We start from the raw sequence: 19,411 nt of genomic DNA, 5'->3' as shown, positions 1-19,411 counted from the left end.
AAGGGTCCGTTGTTGCAGGGGACGGTGGACAGCTTGAACATTGTTCTAGACACCCTGGAGCGCTTCGGATGGAACAGGCAGAAGTCTTGTCTTTATCCTTCGCAGCGGTTGACTTATCTGGGCATGGTACTGGACACTTGTCAGGCCAAGGTGTTCTTGCCTCCAGAAAAACTATCCACTCTCCGTCTTCAGATTCTCCCCTTGTTGTGGCCAGCTCCAGTTCCCATTCGTCTCTGCATGCGGGCTCTGGGGCACATGGTCTCTGCCTTCGAAGCAGTTCCCTATGCTCAATTCCATAATAGAATTGCTCCCCAGCCTCCTTGGATCGGCCAATGCGTCTCCTTGCCCCAGTGCGCCGGACCCTCAAATGGTGGATGGTCTCTCCGATGTTGACGACGGGTCACTCGTTCCTCCTTTTCCGTTAAAAGGTGTTAACAACGGACGCAAGCCTCCTTGCCCCAGTACGCCAGGCCCTCAGATGATGGATGGACTCTACAAAGGTGACATCGGGGCGTTCGTTTCTCCCTCTCTGTTGGAGGGTGTTAACAACGGATGCAAGCCTCAGGGGTTGGGGGGAGTGTTGGAAAATCTCTCGGTCCAGGGGGTATCGTAACGTGAGGAGTGCTCCCTACCAATCAATGTTCTGGAGTTGAGGGCGATTCGTCTCTCTCTGCAACACTGGGACGACCATCTGAGGGGTTGTCCAATGCGGGTGCAGTCCGACAACTCCACGGCGGTGGCGTACATCAATCACCAGGGTAGCACCTGGAGCTCGGCAGTCATGGAGGAGACGGCGCTGATTTTAAGCTGGGCGGAGAAACAGGTTCCGGTGCTATCGGCAGTTCACATTCCAGGCATAGACAACTGGATTGCGGACTTTCTCAGCCGGGAGCGTCTCAATCCCGGAGAGTGGGGGCTCTTCACCCGCAGGTCTTTTGGGCCATCTGTGAGAGGTGGGGTCAGCCGGATGTAGATCTCATGGTCTCACGCTTCAACAAGGTCGAGGACTTTGTCGAGTGGTCCAGGGACCCCATGGCCCTACATGCAACACGCTTGTGATGGCGTGGAGTCAGTTAACATTTCCTTACGTGTTCCCTCCTCTTCCTCTCATTCCGCGTCTTCTCCGGAAGATCAGGTCCAAGGGACTGCCCGTCATTCTCATGGCCCCAGATTGGCCACGCAGGGTGTGACACGCATCCCTAGTCGCACTTCTCACTGACAAACCTTGGCGTCTTCATCTTCGGGAGGACTTGCTGTCGCAGGGGCCGATCTTCTACCTGAATTTAAGGTCACTACATTTAACGGCATGGCCGTTGAAGCCGCCGTACTGAAAGCTTGTGGGTTTTCGGGTGTGGTGGTTCAGACCATGATTTAGGCCAGGAAGCCGTCGTCTTCCAGAATCTACCACTGGACCTGAAAGTCCTACCTTAGTTGGTGCGAGTGGCGACAGCTGTCTCCCGTTCGTTTTTCCTTCCCACGCCTTTTGGCTTTCCTGCAGTTGGGCATGGACTTGGGGCTGGCTCTCAGCTCCCTCAAAGGGCAAGTGTCGGCTCTCTCCATTCTTTTTCAGCGAAATTTAGCTTCACTTTCGGTAGTACGGGCTTTTATGAAGGGGGTGGCACATGCTGCGCCCCCTTTCCGTCCTCCATCGGATCCTTGGGATCTTAATTTAGTGCTCAACACTCTCCAATCTTCTCCGTTTGAGCCTTTGCAGCAGGTGTCGCTGCGCTTCCTGTCTTATAAGGTGGCTTTTTTGGTTGCAATTACTTCTATCCGTCGAGTGTCGGAACTCGCGGCTCTGTCATGTCGGTCGGCCTTCCTGATTCTCCATCAGGATAAGTTGGTCCTTCCACTGTGCAGTCCTTCCTGCCGAAGGTGGTGTCGGCATTCAATCTAAATGAGGAGGTTATTCTCCCTTTGTTTTGTCCGGACCCGGTCTCATCTTCGGGAGCAGTTGCTCTATACCCTGGATTTAGTACAAACCGTGAGGGTTTATCTGTCCGAGACGGCATGCGGACGGATTCCCTGTTCGTTATTCCAGAGGGGCTGAGACGAAGGCTGGCAGCGTCAAAGACTTCCATTCCCGATGGATTTGTTTGGCTATTGTGGAAGTGTACCGCGTTAAGGATCGGGTCCCGCCCTTCCGGGTGACTGCTCATTCAGCTCGGGCAGTGGGGGCTTCTTGGGCGGTAATCACGGGGCTTTGGCCCTTCAGGTGTGCAGGCGACGACCTGGTCGTCTTTGCATACTTTTTCCAAGTTTTACAGAGTGCACACCTTTGCATCTTCTGATGCTTCTTTGGGGCGTAGAGTTTTTGCAGACAGCGGTTCTCTGATTGGCAGGGGGGTTGAAGTTAAGCCCTCCCTCAGGGACTGCTCTGTAATGTCCCATGGTCAAAGCCTGTGTCCCCCAATGAGACGGATGAGAAAACTAGATTTTTGTACTTACAGTAAAATCTGTTTCTCTTTCGTTCATTAAGGAACATAGCTCCCACCCATTCTTTTGTTTATGGGCCTTTTCGGGCCTGTGTGGTTCTGGGTTTGTACAGAGCGTAATTTTATGGTGTCTGGCTTCTCCTTATGCTTTTGCACTAAACTGATTTAGCTTAGTCCCTGTAGGAAAGATATAGCTGAAGAGGGAGGTGCTTACACTTTGTTGCTTAGTGTCTGCCTCCTAGCGGCAACAGCTATACCCATAGTCAAACCCTGTGTCCCCCAAAGAACGGAAGAGAAACAGATTTTACGGTAAGTACAAAAATCTAGTCATTGCCCTCCCACTAAAAGGTGGCACTCCTTCCGCTCTTTCATTGAATCATGTTTCCTTGGGACAGATGGTACTCCCATTAAAAGGAGCAGTGCCAGTGATACTTCAGGGTATACTTGCTATCCAGAACACCTTCATATATCCCAGAGAAACCACTGCCTGCAGGGTTAGAGACAGCAGATAGTGGTGGCTGCAGTCTCCCCACATTTTGCTAACAAAATATTGGTCCATTAATTGTAACCACAGAAAAATTTTCAATTAATCGTTATTTTGATTTAAGCTAAAGCTCCTTGGTGATGGTGTCATGCGACAAAGTTGCGAGACATCTCATATAATGTATTTTAATGCTGTCACCATGCAACAAGCTGTGACTGCGATGAGAGTCTAAAAAAATCCAAGCGGCAATGTAGCCCTAGCTCTTAAGGCAATATCAATTCAGTCTTATGTGCAGTTTTTCGTGCATTTTTTTTTTTTTTTAATCAAAACCAGGAGACTGGCTTATGCTTCTTCTTCCTGTTGAATCCACTTCCAGCCTAATAGGAATGTTATGTTTATCTAGTTTGGGGAAAAAAAAACATTTTCTAATTTGTATCTTAACAGAAAATCCCAGCAAGAATTCTGAGGAAAAATGTTTATCACTAAAGGATGAAGATATCCTGCAGCGGTCTTCAGGAAAAAACATCATTACCCTTAATATACATCCAGGACTTTACAGTACAGATATATCCTATAATCCTCCTAATCATGAGAGACCTTCTCCAGACCAATCACAGATTGTTACCACAAGTACAAGTCAGGAAGGGGGTGAAAGGTTTCACTGTGGTAAAGAGTTCACAGAAAGCTCAGGTCTTTCTACACACAGAGGAATTCACACATTAGAGAAGCCGTATTCATGTTCAGAATGTGGGAAATGTTTTACATGGCAATCAAATCTTCTTACACATCAGAAAATTCACACAGGAGAGAAGCTGTATTCATGTTCAGAATGTGAGAAATGTTTTAAATATAAATCTTTTCTTGTTATACACGAAAGATGCCACACAGGAGAGAAGCCACATTCATGTTCAGAATGTGGGAAATGTTTTACACAAAAATCATATCTTTCTAAACACGAGAGAATTCACACAGGAGAGAAACCATATTCATGTTCAGAATGTGGGAAGTGTTTTCCAAATAGATCAAATCTTGTTACACATCAGAAAATTCACACAGGAGAGAAGCCGTATTCATGTTTAGAATGTGGGAAATGTTTTATACAAAAATCAGATCTTGTTAATCATGAAAGAAGTCACACAGGAGAGAAGCCATATTCATGTTCAGAATGTGGGAAATGTTTTATATGGAAATCAAATCTAGTTAAACATCAGAAAATTCACACAGGAGAGAAGCCATATTCATGTTCAGAATGTGGGAAATGTTTTATACAAAAATCAGATCTTGTTAATCATGAAAGAAGTCACACAGGAGAGAAGCCATATTCATGTTCAGAATGTGGGAAATGTTTTACACAAAAATCATATCTTGTTAAACATAAGATAATTCACACAGGGAAGTAGCCATATTCATGTTCAGAATGTGGAAAATGTTTTACACAAAAATCTAAATCTTGTTAAACATAAGAAAATTCACACAGGAGAGAAGCCATATTCATGTTCAGAATGTGGGAAATGTTTTCCAAAGAGATCAAGTCTTGTTACACATGAGAGAATTCACACAGGAGAGAAGCATTTTCTCCTAATTTAACATATTAGGTTATTCGTGGACATTACTAAAATAACTGAAATAAAGTGGCCTAATAAATGGGAGGAAATGCTCAAAAACACCAAACACTGTGGTGTGTTTATAACTGGGGGAGCAATTCCTCCGCATGTGATCCGTTGCTAACGGGAATCCCCAGCAAAAATGCGTACAATGGAGGATGTCGGCAGCGGACCACATGCACCACAAAAGCATCCTACATAAGATGGGATGATGTGTGGATGCAAATATAAAAATACATAAATCACTGCGAAAGGTGCACAACAATGATATGCAACTGACAACACTGGCTAATCCCTCAAGCTGATGTTAAGAACTGAGACTTTAGCCAATGTATTCCTGTCAGGAACACACCGGAGCCCTTTTGCGCCACCATCAAGGTATCTCAGTGTGGCATGGGTTCCTACCACTAGACCACCTACGGAGTGTGAACAACAGTCTGAGAGGTGCTAAGGCTACTTTCACACTAGCGTTGTTTGAATCCGGCGTTCAATTCCGACACCGGAACTGCGCGCCGGATCCAGAAAAACGTGTGAAAACTGATTACATTTGAATCCTGATCAGGCTTTCGATCACAATGGAAAAATGCATTGGAAAAAACGGATCCTCCATTTATGGACTTTACCTTTTTTTTTCCTATTTTTCGGGTTTAACATGCAAAAGCCGGATCCGTTTTGACTGAACACACGGTGCCGGATCCGGCGTTAATGCAAGTCAATGGGAAAAAGGCCAGATCCGGCATTCAGTCAAAGTGTTCAGGATTTTTGGCCGGAGGTAAAAATACTGCATGCTACGTTTTTCTGAAAAGCCTGATCAGTCAAAAAGACTGAACAGAAGGCATCCTGAGGGACGGACTCTCCATTCAGAATGCATTAGGATAAAACTGATCAGTTCTTTTCCGGATTTGAGCCCCTAGGACGGAACTCAGTGCCGGAAAAGAAAAACGCTAGTGTGAAAGTACCATAAGATACAACTTACAGCCAAGCTCCCACATACCTCCATAGTGAAATCACTCAGGTAGTGGGAGAGATAAGGCTGTAAGCCCCACCTATAACAGGCCCTGTTACACAGACTACCAGGTGGAACAGAATGCTATTTCAGTTATTTTGCTTGATATGTTTAGAATGTGCCTTTGCGTACTGCTGGTAGCATTCTGTTGCACCTGGTAGCCTGTGTCACATGGCCTGTTATAGGTGGGGCTCACAGCCTTATCATCTCTCCCACTACCTGAGTGATTTCACTATGGAGGTATGTGGGTGCTTGGCTGTAAGTTGTATCTTAGCACCTCTCAGACCGTGTTCACACACCGTAGGTAGTCTAATGGTAGGACCCCTTGCCACACTAAGATACCTTGACGGTGGTGCATAAGGGCTCCGATGTGTTCCTGACAGGAATACATTGGCTAAAGTCTCAGTTCTTAACATCAGCTTGAGGGATTGGCCAGTGTTGTCAGTTGCATTTCATTGTGGTGCACCTTTCGTAGTGATTTATGTATTCATGGACCTTAAGAACTTCCAGACCGGGCAAATCTGACATGTATCCCTTTATGTGGTAAAAACTTTGGAATGCTTTTACTTATCCAAGCCATTCAGAGATTGTTTTCTCATGACACATTGTACTTCATGTTAATGGTAAATTTGAGTCAATATGTTTTACCTTTATTTAAAAAAAAATACTAAAGTTACCGAAAATTTGAAAAAAAATCAATGTTTTCTAAATTTGAATCTCTGCTTTTAAGACAGACTGTGAGGTCTCATAAAATATTCATTAATTAACATTCCCCATATCTTCTTTATGTGGGCATCATTTTGGTAATGTCATTCATTTATTTTTTAGCAAAAATAACAATGCCAATACTGGCCTAAACCTATCTTGACCCAGGTACAACGTATTTGCTAAAACATCACTTTTAATTGTTCATAATAATAAAACGGCTGTCGTTTTATTATTATGAACAATTAAAAGTGACGTTTTAGCAAATACGTTGTACCTGGGTCAAGAAAGGTTTAGACCATTATTGGCGTTGTTATTTTTGCATATAGATATCTTTACCTAGGTTAGGCCCCTTTTGGTACACAATTAATTCTTTTTAGGACTTGGAAGGTTTCGAATTTTTGAAGCAATTTTAGAAATTTATAAGAAAATCAAAGTCAACTTTTTTAAGGACCAGTTCAGTTTTAAAGTCACATTGTCAGGCTTACATAGTGGAAACCCCCTATAAATGACCCCATTGTAGAAACTACACCCCTCAAGTTAATCAAAACATATTGTAAAATATGACATGAAAATGGAGATGACATTTCTAAATTTCACTTTTTTTGCAGATTTTCCATTTTAATCCATTTTTTTTTTTTTAACACATCGAGGGTAACAGCTAAACAAAACTTAATATTTATTACCCAGATTCTGCATATGGCAGGGCGCAAAAGAAAAGGAGAACCATATGGTTTTTGGAAGGCAGATTTTGTTTTTAGATGCCATGTCCCATTTGAAGCCCACAGATGCACGCTTACAGTAGAAACTCCCAAAAAGTGACCCTATTTTGGAAACTAGGGGATAAGGTGCTAGTTTTATTGGTACTATTTTGGGGTACATATGATTTTTAATTGCTCTATATTATGTTTTTCGGGAGGCAAGGTAACCAAAAAATGGCTGTTTTGGCATGGTTTTTATTTTTTACAACATTCATCTGACAGGGTAGATCATGTGCTATTTTTATAGAGCAGGTTGTTACGGACACAATAATATCAAATATGACTACTGTCCAGTATATAAAGCAAATGCTTTATATAAATATAAAAAAAAATAACGGATCAAAAGAAAATTATGTAAATGATATTGACCAGTGAGATGGACATAAACATCTCAAAGAGTTCAATCAAGAACCTGATTTTTTTGTGCAATCAATAAAACAGGGTACAAGCGTCTATGCAAAAATATAAATGGTTTATTTTAGAATAGTTTAAAATACAATCAAAAATTTATTAACATAAATTTCAATAATATACAATGATAAGCAGTACCCAGAATCCAACAAAACGCTACTCAACCAACACAAAAATATTATGCAATACGGCTTTAAAATTGTGAGAGATATACAATCAATGGATTATGCGAAAAACTCAATCAAGAAGATGACAGGTACGAGCCCTTGCTCTGCCCAAAATGATGACCAATCTCTGATAATGGTGGTATTGCAGAAAAACTTATAAATTATTGGCTTGATATCAAACTAGGGAATATAAAGATTCCCAACAGTTTCTCCACTATTATCCCCTTTATTCAGTTTTATGCATCGTAACTGAAATCGGAGAAAATATTGATGTAGCAACTAATGTTACACGTCCGCAAATGAGCGGGTATCTGGCTAAGTATCAAGCCATTTAAATTAGATCAATACTACATAAAACAAAAAATATACATTACCCAAGGGTCAAGTGATGTGCAGAGTCTTGGGGCAGCCAGCTCTCAAGAGTTTTTCCCTATAATCCAAATGTTTCTCCAGAGATCTATAATCCAAATGTTTTTTTTTTCTTTCTCTCTTCCTCCTTTTTTTTTCTTTTTGGTATCTGGTTTCTTAACCCAAAACTTATCAGATGAACACACTCTCTCCTAGTTTGGAACTTTCCAATCATTGTTGGATGGGTGTGTGCATTGATAAGGAGCAAGACGTCATAACACTACCCAGAATGCACTTTTGCTACTGGTGTAGTATTAACTGCTCATATCTAGGTGGCACTGTTGTATAAGCAATACGCATCATACTATTAAGGGTTAACTCATACATGCCTGATATTTTCAATACTACACGCCTGTGACATCCGGAGTCCTTGTCTTAGAGCCGAGGGACAAACTTTGATACATGAATGTACACTTTGAGGAACTCTAGACAATTCTCACACTGTGGAATTCATGTTCAGATAGGAAAAACAATGAAGCCTCAGAATCTGCAGGTGCGGTGTATCTTCTAACCGTCTAAATGTATAATATATAGTTACAATAACACTAGCTTTTGAACGGCACAGTAATCTTCTCATGGACTTACTTCGGCCTACATGAAACTTCATACAAAACAGTGAATATAAAGCAACATTGCTCTTAAAGGCAATGAATACCACCCATTATAACTAAAATAACACTACTTTGTTTGTTTCAGTTTTACATAATAAAGCATATTTGAAAAAAAATTCTGTTTTTGTGTCTCTATTTTCTGAACGCCATATTTTTTTATTTTTCTGCCGATTGTCTTGTGCAAGGGGCTCGTTTTTTGCAGGAAGAGTTGTTGTTTTATTGGTACCATTTTTGGGTACATATGATTTTTTGATCATTCATTATTAGGCCCCTTTCACACAAGCAAGTTTTCCACACGGTTGCAATGCGTGACGTGAGCGCATAGCACCCGCACTGAATCCAGACCCATTAATTTCAAATGGGGCTGTGTACATGAGCATTGTTTTTCATGCATCAGTTCTGCGTTCCGTGAAAATCGCAGCAAGTTCTAAAATCTGCATTTTTCATTCAGCCCATAGAAGTGAATGTGGCTGATTGAAAAACGCATTGCACCCGCAAGCAGATGCAGATGCTTTTTTATCATGTGCATGAAAAATGCATCAAAACGCATTGCACTCGCGTGGAAAAAACTGAACGCAATTGCTGACAAAAATGGCTGAACTTACTTGCAAAATGGTGCAAGTTTCACTGAACTCATCCAGACCTAATCCGTCACACTCATGTGAAAGAGGCCTTACACTTTATGTGGCAAGTTGACCAAAAATTGGTTGTTTTAGCACAGTTTTTATTTTATTTTTTTACAGCCTTCACCTGAGCGGTTAGGTCATGTGCCATTTTTATAGAGCAGATCGTTACGGACGTGGCAATACCTAATATGTATACTTTTTCTTATTTATTTAAGTTTTACACAATAATAGAATTTTTGAAACAAAAATAAAAATGTTTTAGTGTCTCCATAGTCTGAGAACCATAGCTTTTTTTTATTTTTTGACCAATTGTCTTACTTAGGGTCTCCTTTTTTGTGGGATTAGGTGACAGTTTGGTACTATTTTGGGGGGCATACACCTTTTTGATCGCTTGGTGTTTCACTTTATGTGATGTAAGGTGACAAAAAATGGCTTTTTTTGGACTGTATTTATTTTTTTACGGTGTTCATCTGAAGGTTTTCGGACAGGTCATGTGATATTTTTATAGAGCAGGTTGTTACAGATGCGGCAATACCTAATAATATGTATACTTTTTATTTATTTCACTTTGACACAATAATAGCAGTTTTAAAGCAAAAAAAAAAATATTTTAGTGTCTCCATTGTCTGAGAGTCATAGTTTTTTATTTATTTTTGACCGATTGTCTTAGGAAGGGGCTTATTTTTTTGCGGGACGAGGTGACTGTTTTGTTGGTACCATTTGTGGGACATACGCCTTTTTGATCACTTTTTGTTATGTAAGGTGACAAAAATGGCTTTTTGTTACACAGTTTTTATATTTTTTTATGGTGTTTATCGGATGGGGTAGACCATGTGTTATATTTATAGAGATGGCCGTCACAGACAGGTTAATACTTAATATGTCTATTTTATTTATTAACATTTTTAACATTTGTTAACCTTTTTTTTTTTACATATGAAACCTATTTTTTTATATATTTTATTTTACACATTGCGTCCCCCATTGCGTCCTCCATTATGAATTTTTTTCAAATCTTGATTTCTCCTGTAACTGGGGCTGACATAGTAGCCTCATAGTACAGCCTCAGTGCAGGGCTGACATAGTAGCCCAAGTTACAGTGGAAATACTCCACCCAGAGCATAATACAGCACTGTACAGCCTTAGTGCAGGGCTGATCGAGGTCTATGGAAGACCCGACAGCTCCTTAACTCTCCAGGCCTTGGCGGTCACATGACCACCGGGCCGGGACAGGAAGCGCATAGCGTTGAGCGTTGTGTATATAGCGATCTAGAAGGCAGGGACACCCGGGAACTGTCCCTGCCTTCTCTCGGGGGTGTCACTGACAGCAGGCCCCCCGCTCGTCAGCTACACGATTAGCGTGCCGCTGCCATCTCTGAATGGACGTTCCAGGACGTCCATTCAGAGATAAACAACCGCCCATAGGAGGTTTATAGTCAATTGGCGGTTGTGAAGTGGTTAAAAAGCCAATAAGAAGGTTTCGTTTTTGGGTGGTATTATGCTGGATCTTCCACATGACCTAATGATATTTCTCTGAGGTCAACTGACCGGGATCCATGGAGGAAAAGTATTGTGGATTTAAGGAAGAGAAGAAGAACTTTTGTAATACCCCAGAGTGGCATTACCACTTCTGCACCCCGCTACTGTCTTTATTGGTTAACATTATGTCATCTTATGTATTTATTTCAGGTCCAAACACTGTACATTTCCTATTTTGAAACGGTTATGTTAATATGTAACGTACCTGGTTCACCAGTAGGTGGCAGCAAGCATGGCAGAGCTACATTTACAGAGAATGGAACCCTTATTTCCATTCCAACTCTCCCTCTAAGGAGGGGACTAGTTAGTTAGGTCAGTCTAGTGCACCCCCAGCTAGGGGAATGGTGTGCAGTAGGTGCACGTCCCTGCTGGGCGTGTCCCAGCCAAGCAAATCAAGCCACCCAGAGTACCTTCAGCTCTGCTGGATCTGGAGGCCACAGCCTGAAGCCTCAGAGGCCAGGAAGTATAGTTCCCTGGCATAACCAAACCTAGAGACAGACTACCAATAGAAGTTGCAGCATCCAGAGGAAGCAAAGTTATACAGCTACCCTGTTAGTACAGCAGAGCCAGAGAGCAACAGATGTAGCAGAGAAGAGTTTGCCTGCCATAGAGTTCTAATGCTAAAGGCTGCTGGGAACCAAGACAAAGTCTGTAAACCGTTTGGAGAAACGTTTACCAAAGTAAAGCTGTTTTCAACTTCATCACAAGGTCTGGACTCAATTTATTCTTCATCCCCTTCTACTACTTCCCCCTTTTGCTGCTTTGGATAACAATGCCTGGGGTTCAATATATCCAGGTAGGAGCACCGTGACACAACACAAACATTAAGGGACATTGTAGGCCACCCTATACCACTTGGCCATTCCTACACCTGGGTACCACCAACGCCATTTCTATAAAGGGACCCCTTGCCGCTGTCGGACGTTGCATTTTGTTTGCTTCCAGAGCAGTGAAGATGAATTGTCCCCATGAACCTTGCTTCTTATCCCTGTATTCATACCTCCACCCATACTACGGGAGAATCTAGAATGAGGCCTAATTCACACATATGTTTCCATTACATCAGTGAAGATGTCCATGAAAGGTCAGTGCGTCCATTTTGTGCCTTCTGTGTTTCAGCCGTATTCTACCAGAACTACTCAGCAGAAGAAGATTAATTTAGGAGCATCTAGCAATGATCCATAAAAAAGGGGATGAAATACCATCTGTGTTGTGTCTGTGTCCTTTCATGGACCCATAGACTATAATGGGCATGATCCATCCGTAAACACTAAGAAATGGGCGTGCTTCCGTTATGTAACAATGGATCCCAGGACCATGGTAAATCACAGATGTGTGAATACACATAATAAAAACAATGGGCCCGAACCCCAACTTTTCAGTAAAAGTTAGAGTTCGGCGATTTAATTGCGCTTTTTGAAAGGCTGCAGAGCAGCCAATCAACAAGCATTTATCTCTTGTGCCCTTTGAAGCCATCACAGCCATGCCATTATGACATGGCTGTTATTGGCCAGTACAGCATGTGACCCAGCCTCTATATAAGCTGGAGTCACGTAGCGCTGCACGTCACTCTGCTGCTACTAGTGTAGGGAGAGGATGCTGCTGCTGTGAGGGAGAGAATAGGAAAGAATCTGTTATCAGAACTGCTTGTTAATTCTGCGATCTACAGCGATTTTGTTGTGTGGGTGCAGGGCACCATTTATTTACCCTAGCCTGAGCCCAGTGACACAGAAAAAGAACTTTTTTCCGTCTGTTAGTTAGGTGGGCGTTGGTGGCCATTTTGTGCAAGTTCAGTGCACTAGCACAGCATATGTGCATTTGTGACAGTCAAATACAAGCTGTAAATAGACTCACAGATAACCCACCAACCAGGCTCTGGGTGAGAGACAGGGGAAGGGTCACCTCCTAGCTAATCCCTGACCTCTTTCCCTGCACTGCTCAACCCACATGCAGACCTTAAAAGGTAGGTGTGATGTGTCCCCGTGCCTGGGCTGAGAAAACCCTAACTTCCCAGAGATGGTGAAAAGGGGAAATAGGAGCAGCCTGCTCGCACAGAACCTGGATGGGAGAGATGACACAAAACAACCAAACTAGAATCACACTTATCTTTCTGAGCTGGGACAGACAACCTTCCTTCCTAGCTTCCAAGACCACAATGATTAGTATAATCTGCTCAGAGCACTGGGCTGGTGTGCTATTTAAACTAATGACCCCACCCAGTGCACCTGATGAGAGGCGGATCCAGCACGGCTCCAAAACAAACACTAAACTCGCACTGCTATCCTGGCCGACCTCCGCACATCGTCAGAGTGGGGCATGACAGTACCCACCCTTCTACGGGTGACCTCCAGACACCCCGGACCAACCTTATCCGGATGGGACCTATGAAAAGCCCTCACCAGTCGGCTGGCATTGACATCCAACACCGGAACCCACATCCTCTCCTCAGGACCGTATCCCCTCCAGTGCACCAGCTACTGAAGGGAGCCCCGAAGAACTCTCGAGTCGAGAATCCTGGAGATCTCAAACTCCAAGTTTCCCTCGACTAGAACAGGAGGAGGAGGCAATGGCGATGGTTCCACCGGTCTCACGTATTTTTTTAGTAAAGACCTGTGGAACACATCATTCATGGAACCTCCAAGTCTGCGGAAGATCCAGCCGAAACGCCACAGGATTGATCACCGCGGAAATTTTATACGGACCAATAAATCTTGGACCCAGTTTCCAAGATGGCACTCTCAATTTGATATTCTTAGTGGACAATCACACCAGATCACCCACACACAGGTCCGGACCAGTCACACGTCTCTTGTCAGCCATTTGTTTATACCTCTCACCCATCCTCTCCAAATTCCCTTAAATCCTCCGCCAGATGGAGGATAAGGCAGAAGAGAATCTCTCCTCAACTACCACCAAAATCACTGTTCTCCCGGAGGAACACGGCAGATCCGTAATAAAGTCCATAGACAAATGCGTCCAAGGACGAGACGGAATAGACAATGGAAGAAGTGAACCAGGCGGTCGAGTATGAGCAACCTTTTGACCGAGCGCAGGTTTCACAAGCTGTCACGTAATTTTCAAGGCTCCTACGTAACCCTGGCCACCAAAGAAAAATCCGGCTCGCTTCAGATGAAGTATAATAGCTTTTATTCCAGCGAAGTAAAATCCGTAAACAGGTGTACATGAAACAATCTACGCGTTTCAGACCTCTAAAGGTATGTGGGTCCTTCCTCATGACAAACATGCATATGAAATGGGAGCACCTCCTTATGTATCCCAAACTAACCCCTGGTTAATGAGTATCACCTGGGAGGAGGAGACATGAGGGGGTGTTCCCATGCAAAATGACAAAGTCCCAAAAAAACTTTATAACCCAAAAGCAAAGCAAACGTGAGGAAAAGACTGAGGTATAAATATTGCCACTAGAACAATAATCATAATAACAAGTAAAAATTCATAAGGTCAATAAATATATATAACAGAAAAACGCCATGGTCTCATATTAATATTGTAAGATGAGATCATGGCGTTTATTTAGTCCATGGGGCTGGCGAGATTCTAGCTGGAAGATCCAGAAGGCCTCCCTGTTAAGGAGTTTCCTTCTATGATCTCCCCCCCCAGGCGGCAAATAAACCCTTTCTATGCCCTTAACTTGTAAATGGGACACATCTCCTGCATGTGCAATTGCAAAATGCAGGCTGACTGCAGAGACAATGTGGCACATCGGATATGTGTCTGCGGATCCGATTCTTTAACGGATTGGTGGTACAGCCCACATATAGCAAAGAGCACATTGTGCATGTGATAAGATACACCACATGTTTGGTGTTGCAATTAATATAAGATTGGATGTTGTATACTTTTCCATTTTTCATAGATTTAAACGTTTTCTCAGTGGTCATGTGGTGACAACAAATACATTTTTTGTGTCCACATTTAAAGTTACCTTTATGTTGTAACCAAGTGGCTTGTGATTTTTTTCCTTCTGAGAAAAAGCTAGGGCTAATAATGTTGCCTAGGGTGGGTGCTCTTTTGGCTACACACTTAATTCCGTTATATCAGACCAATCGCCATCAAATATCAGACCAATCACCATCAAAATTGAGTACATGAAAATATTTTTTCATAATCTTACATATGGCAGAAAATTCTTGGCTGTATTGTGTAACGAAATAAGTTGCTTGTTGGCTATGATTAGTATCCACTGGTTGTCTACGTGCTGTGGACTGTTTGGGAAAAATGAGAGACTGTCTATTCATTTGTAAAGCCATTTTAGTAGCATGTTGTATATCCTTGCATGAATAGTCCCTGCGTAACAATCTTTCAGTTATATTAGAAGCTTCCCTTTCAAAAGCCCTCTGATCGGAACAGTTCCGACGGGCACGTGTCAATTCACCCCTAGGGATACTATGAATGGTATGGGAGGGATGGCATGACTGGGCCAATAGTATAGTATTCCCAGCAAGTTGTTTGTGGTGGGTAAATGTATTAACTGTGTGGGTGGAGACCTCCCCCCTCAGGCACAGATCCAAAAACTGGATCTCAGTTTGATGGGTATGAAAGACAAATTGTATGCAGTCCACCTTGGAATTAAAATATTCCATAAGCTCCGGTATGGACGCCACATCGCCAGACCATACCATCAGCAGGTCGTCGATGTAACGTCCATACCAGAGTAGGTGGTCCAGGAGTGGAAAGGTGTCGATGAGGAGAAAGTGTCCCTCCCACCATGCCATAAAAATATTTGCAATGGAGGGAGAGAACTTGGCCTCCATCGACACCCCCGACACCTGGAGATAAAAATTCTCACCAAACAGAAAATAATTGTGCCTGAGGAGGAAGTCCACCACCTGAACAACATATTCCCTAAGTACCCGAGTGTAATCACTATAATGTTCAAAAAACCACCTCAGTGAAATAACAGCCAGATTATGGGGAATATTAGTATATAAGGACGTAATGTCCGCTGTTATCCACGAATGGCCTTCCCTCCACTCAAAATCAGCAAAGGCTTGTAATACTGCCCTTGTATCCTTGAGAAAGCCCGGAATGAGTGGTATCAGTGGTTGTAACAGGGAGTCCACCCACTCAGAAAAGCTCTCTGAATAAGAGCCTATACCAGCCACAATGGGTCTGAGGGGTGGAGGGAATACATCTTTGTGGACTTTGGGTAATGCATGGAAAATGGGGGCTATAGGATGTTCCACAAAGATGTATTCCCTCTCCCTGGCACTGAGACAACCACATGACAGCCCCAACTCCAGGAGATTCTTCATTTCTGATTGGAAAGCCCTTAATGGGTCACTGGGCAGGCGAACATAAACCCCAATGTCATCTAACATAGTAGTTACAAGGGATCCATATAAGCCTTTGTCCAGTACAACCACAGACCCCCCCTTGTCTGCCTCTCTAATAATGATGTCCTCCCTTTCCCCTAGATCACGCAGGGCAATTTTTTCTGCTGCGGTCATATTAGAGTATCCCTGTGCTCTAGAGGTATCATATAAGAGACATAATTCTGGCCACCAGAACCTCCGGGATACTAGATCACAGGTAGACTTACCACCAGGATGTCCAGCGAGAACAGTATCGTGATATTCCTTGAACACCTTGTATCGTAGGCCCTCAGGAACAAACAACCTCCCTGGGGGACAAGAACCAGGAGCCCCCTCCTGGGCTCCCAACACCTCCATCTCCAATTCAGGGTACAGAGCGGAGACAACCACCCCATCCGCCAAAATCGGCGCAGGATCTTCTGAATCACACCCCCCCCCCCCCCCCCCAGGAAAGCTGCGAGACAAGGCATCTGCCTTGAACTCTCTTCACCCCTGGGCGAAAGGTAACCACAAAATTGAACCTGGTGAAAAACAGTGACCATCTGGCCTGCCTAGGGTTCAGACGCTTGGCAGATTGCAGGTAAGCCAGATTCTTATGGTCAGTATACACTGTAACGGGGTGAGACGCCCCCTCTAACCAGTGACGCCATTCCTCAAAGGCCAACTTGATAGCCAACAACTCTCTATCTCCAACATCATAATTCCTCTCGGCGACCGAGAGCTTCTTGGAGAAGAAGGCACACGGGACCCACTTGCCAGGAGATGAACCCTGTGACAGCAGCGCCCCAACCCCCACCTCTGATGCATCAACCTCCACTACGAATGGCTGCACCAGAATGGGAGCAGACGCAAAACGCTCCTTAATAGCCGAAACAGCCTGCAATGCATCATCCGACCAGACAGAGACATCGGCGCCCTTCTTGGTCATATCAGTAAGAGGTTTTACTATGGTAGAATAATTCGAAATACATTTTCTATAATAATTTGTAAACCCCAAGAACCGCATCAAAGCTTTCTGATTCTCTGGTCGGTCCCACTCCAGAACCGCCCGGACCTTTTCGGGGTCCATACGAAAACCGGAATCAGAAAGCATGTATCCCAAGAACGGAAGCTCTTGCACCGCAAACAAACATTTCTCCAATTTGGCATATAACTTATTCTCTCGAAGGATCGTCAAAACCTGTCTCACATGATCCTGATGGGTCCTCAGATCAGGAGAATAAATTAAAATGTCATCCAGGTAAACTACTACGAACCTCCCCACCAAGTGATGAAAAATGTCTTTGACGAATCACTGAAATACTGCTGGCGCGTTCGTCAACCCAAAAGGCATCACCAGGTTCTCAAAATGACCCTGTCACCACCAGACATCTGAGAAGCTCTGACAGATGCCTTTAAGAACCTCCTCCTTCAGGTTCCTTTGTTTTGCTTTCATTTTCTTATCTCGTTAGCCTCTCTCAGCTGTCATGTAGTTGCACTGATTGCATCCCTTTAAATCCCTCCCCATAGTGCATCAGTTTGCGGTTTATATTACTTCCTGGAGTGTGTGCATGCTGATCCTACTTCTGAGTCTTCTACAAGATAAGTTTTGTTCTTTAATTTGTGTTTTTCTGTTTGCTGGATCCCAGGTGACCCTGACTCCCTCCGTATCTAGTGTAGGGAGCCGGTGGTCGTGTCCCCTCACTATTATAGGGTGTTCAGGTGTTATACAGTCGAGGTACGAGGATATGCGATCATCTACCATTGGGATTTTCGCATAGGCTGAGCAGTAAGGGAGAGAGCCAGGTCTGATGCAGGGCTCTCCCTTTTTGATCCTTAGTTTTGGATCCAGTCAGTCGTATATTCATTTTGTGTTTTCTTGTTTCTTGTACACATTCCGTGACATTATAAACGCCAAAACCGTCTCAAGCATGGATCCGGTTTCACTTTTGACTGAACGCATGCAGGGTCTTTCATTGGAGGTAGCAGATCTCCGTAAGACTCTTTCTCAGTTTCAAGTGACCGGTTCAGCTTGCGTTCATGGATAGGGATGAGCGAACCCGAACTGTATAATTCGGGTTCGTACCGAATTTTGGGGTGTCCGTGACACGGACCCGAACCCAGACATTTTCGTAAAAGTCCGGGTTCGGGGTTCGTCGCTTTCTTGGCGCTTTTTGAAAGGCTGCAAAGCAGCCAATCAACACGTGTCATACTACTTGCCCCAAGAGGCCGTCACAGCCATGCCTACTATTGGCATGGCTGTGATTGGCCAGAGCACCATGTGACCCAGCCTCTATTTAAGCTGGAGTCACGTAGCGCCGCACGTCACTCTGCTCTGATCAGCATAGGGAGAGGTTGCAGCTGCCACGTTAGGGCGAGATTAGGCAGTGATTAACTCCTCCAAAGGACTTCATTCAGAGATCGATCTGCAGCTGTGGATGATTGAACTGCTGCTATTGATTTGCTCACTGTTTTTAGGCTGCCCAGAGCGTTTTTCAGTCACTTTTTCCTGGGGTGATTGGCGGCCATTTTGTGTCTTGTGGTGTGCCAGCACAAGCTGCCACCAAGTGCATTTAACCCTCAATGGTGTGGTTGTTTTTCGGCTAAATCCGACATCAGGGTGAAGCTGTCACACCAAGTGTATTTAACCAGCAATAGTCTGGTTATTTTTTGGCCATATAATACATCAGGGGCAAGCTGAGCCTGTCACCAAGTGCATTTAACCCTCAATAGTGTGGTTGTTTTTTGGCTAAATCCTACATCAGGGTCAAGCTGTCACACCAAGTGCATTTAACCAGCAATAGTCTGGTTATTTTTTAGCCATATACTACATCAGGGGCAAGCTGCGCGTGTCACCAAGTGCATTTAACCCTCAATAGTGTGGTTGGTTAAGCTGTCACACCAAGTGCATTTAACCATCAATAGTGTGGTTATTTTTTGGCCATATCCCAGTCTAATTCTGTCAGTAAACGTATACCTGTCACCCAGCGCCTAAATACTAGGCCTCAAATTTATATCCAGCTAAATCTGTCGTTACTGCTGTGGCTGGTCAAGTTATTTAGTGTCCGTCAAAGCACATTTTTTGTTCTGGGTTGAAATACAATTCCCAATTTAGCAATTTCCTAATTTAGTGGTTTCTGCTGTATCAGGCCTACTTTAAATTTATCCCTAAAAGGGTATATCAGATTCAAGGTGCACATAGGGTCATTCTGAATAACTTCACACACACGCTACTGTGCATTTCCAAGTCTAATTCTGTCAGTAAACCTATACCTGTCACCCAGCGCCTAAATACTAGGCCTCAAATTTATATTCAGCTAAATCTGTCGTTACTGCTGT

The 19,411-nt window shown here is 43.6% G+C and overlaps 1 protein-coding gene and 1 pseudogene across 1 annotated transcript in view; one reads left to right on the top strand and one right to left on the bottom strand.

The window, feature by feature from the left end:
* Window positions 1-4,637, top strand: part of LOC122924958 — a 93,498-nt pseudogene extending 88,861 nt beyond the window's left edge.
* The window catches only part of LOC122924966 (zinc finger protein OZF-like), a 212,771-nt gene that overhangs the window by 101,587 nt on the left and 91,773 nt on the right, over window positions 1-19,411 (bottom strand). The gene's annotated exons all lie outside the window — the stretch shown is intronic.

The sequence above is a fragment of the Bufo gargarizans genome, chromosome 1, assembly GCF_014858855.1.
Source record: "Bufo gargarizans isolate SCDJY-AF-19 chromosome 1, ASM1485885v1, whole genome shotgun sequence".
Lineage (NCBI taxonomy): Eukaryota > Metazoa > Chordata > Amphibia > Anura > Bufonidae > Bufo > Bufo gargarizans.
The sequence above is the reverse complement of the archived record's forward strand: the minus strand, read 5'-3'. Positions and strand labels throughout refer to the sequence as shown.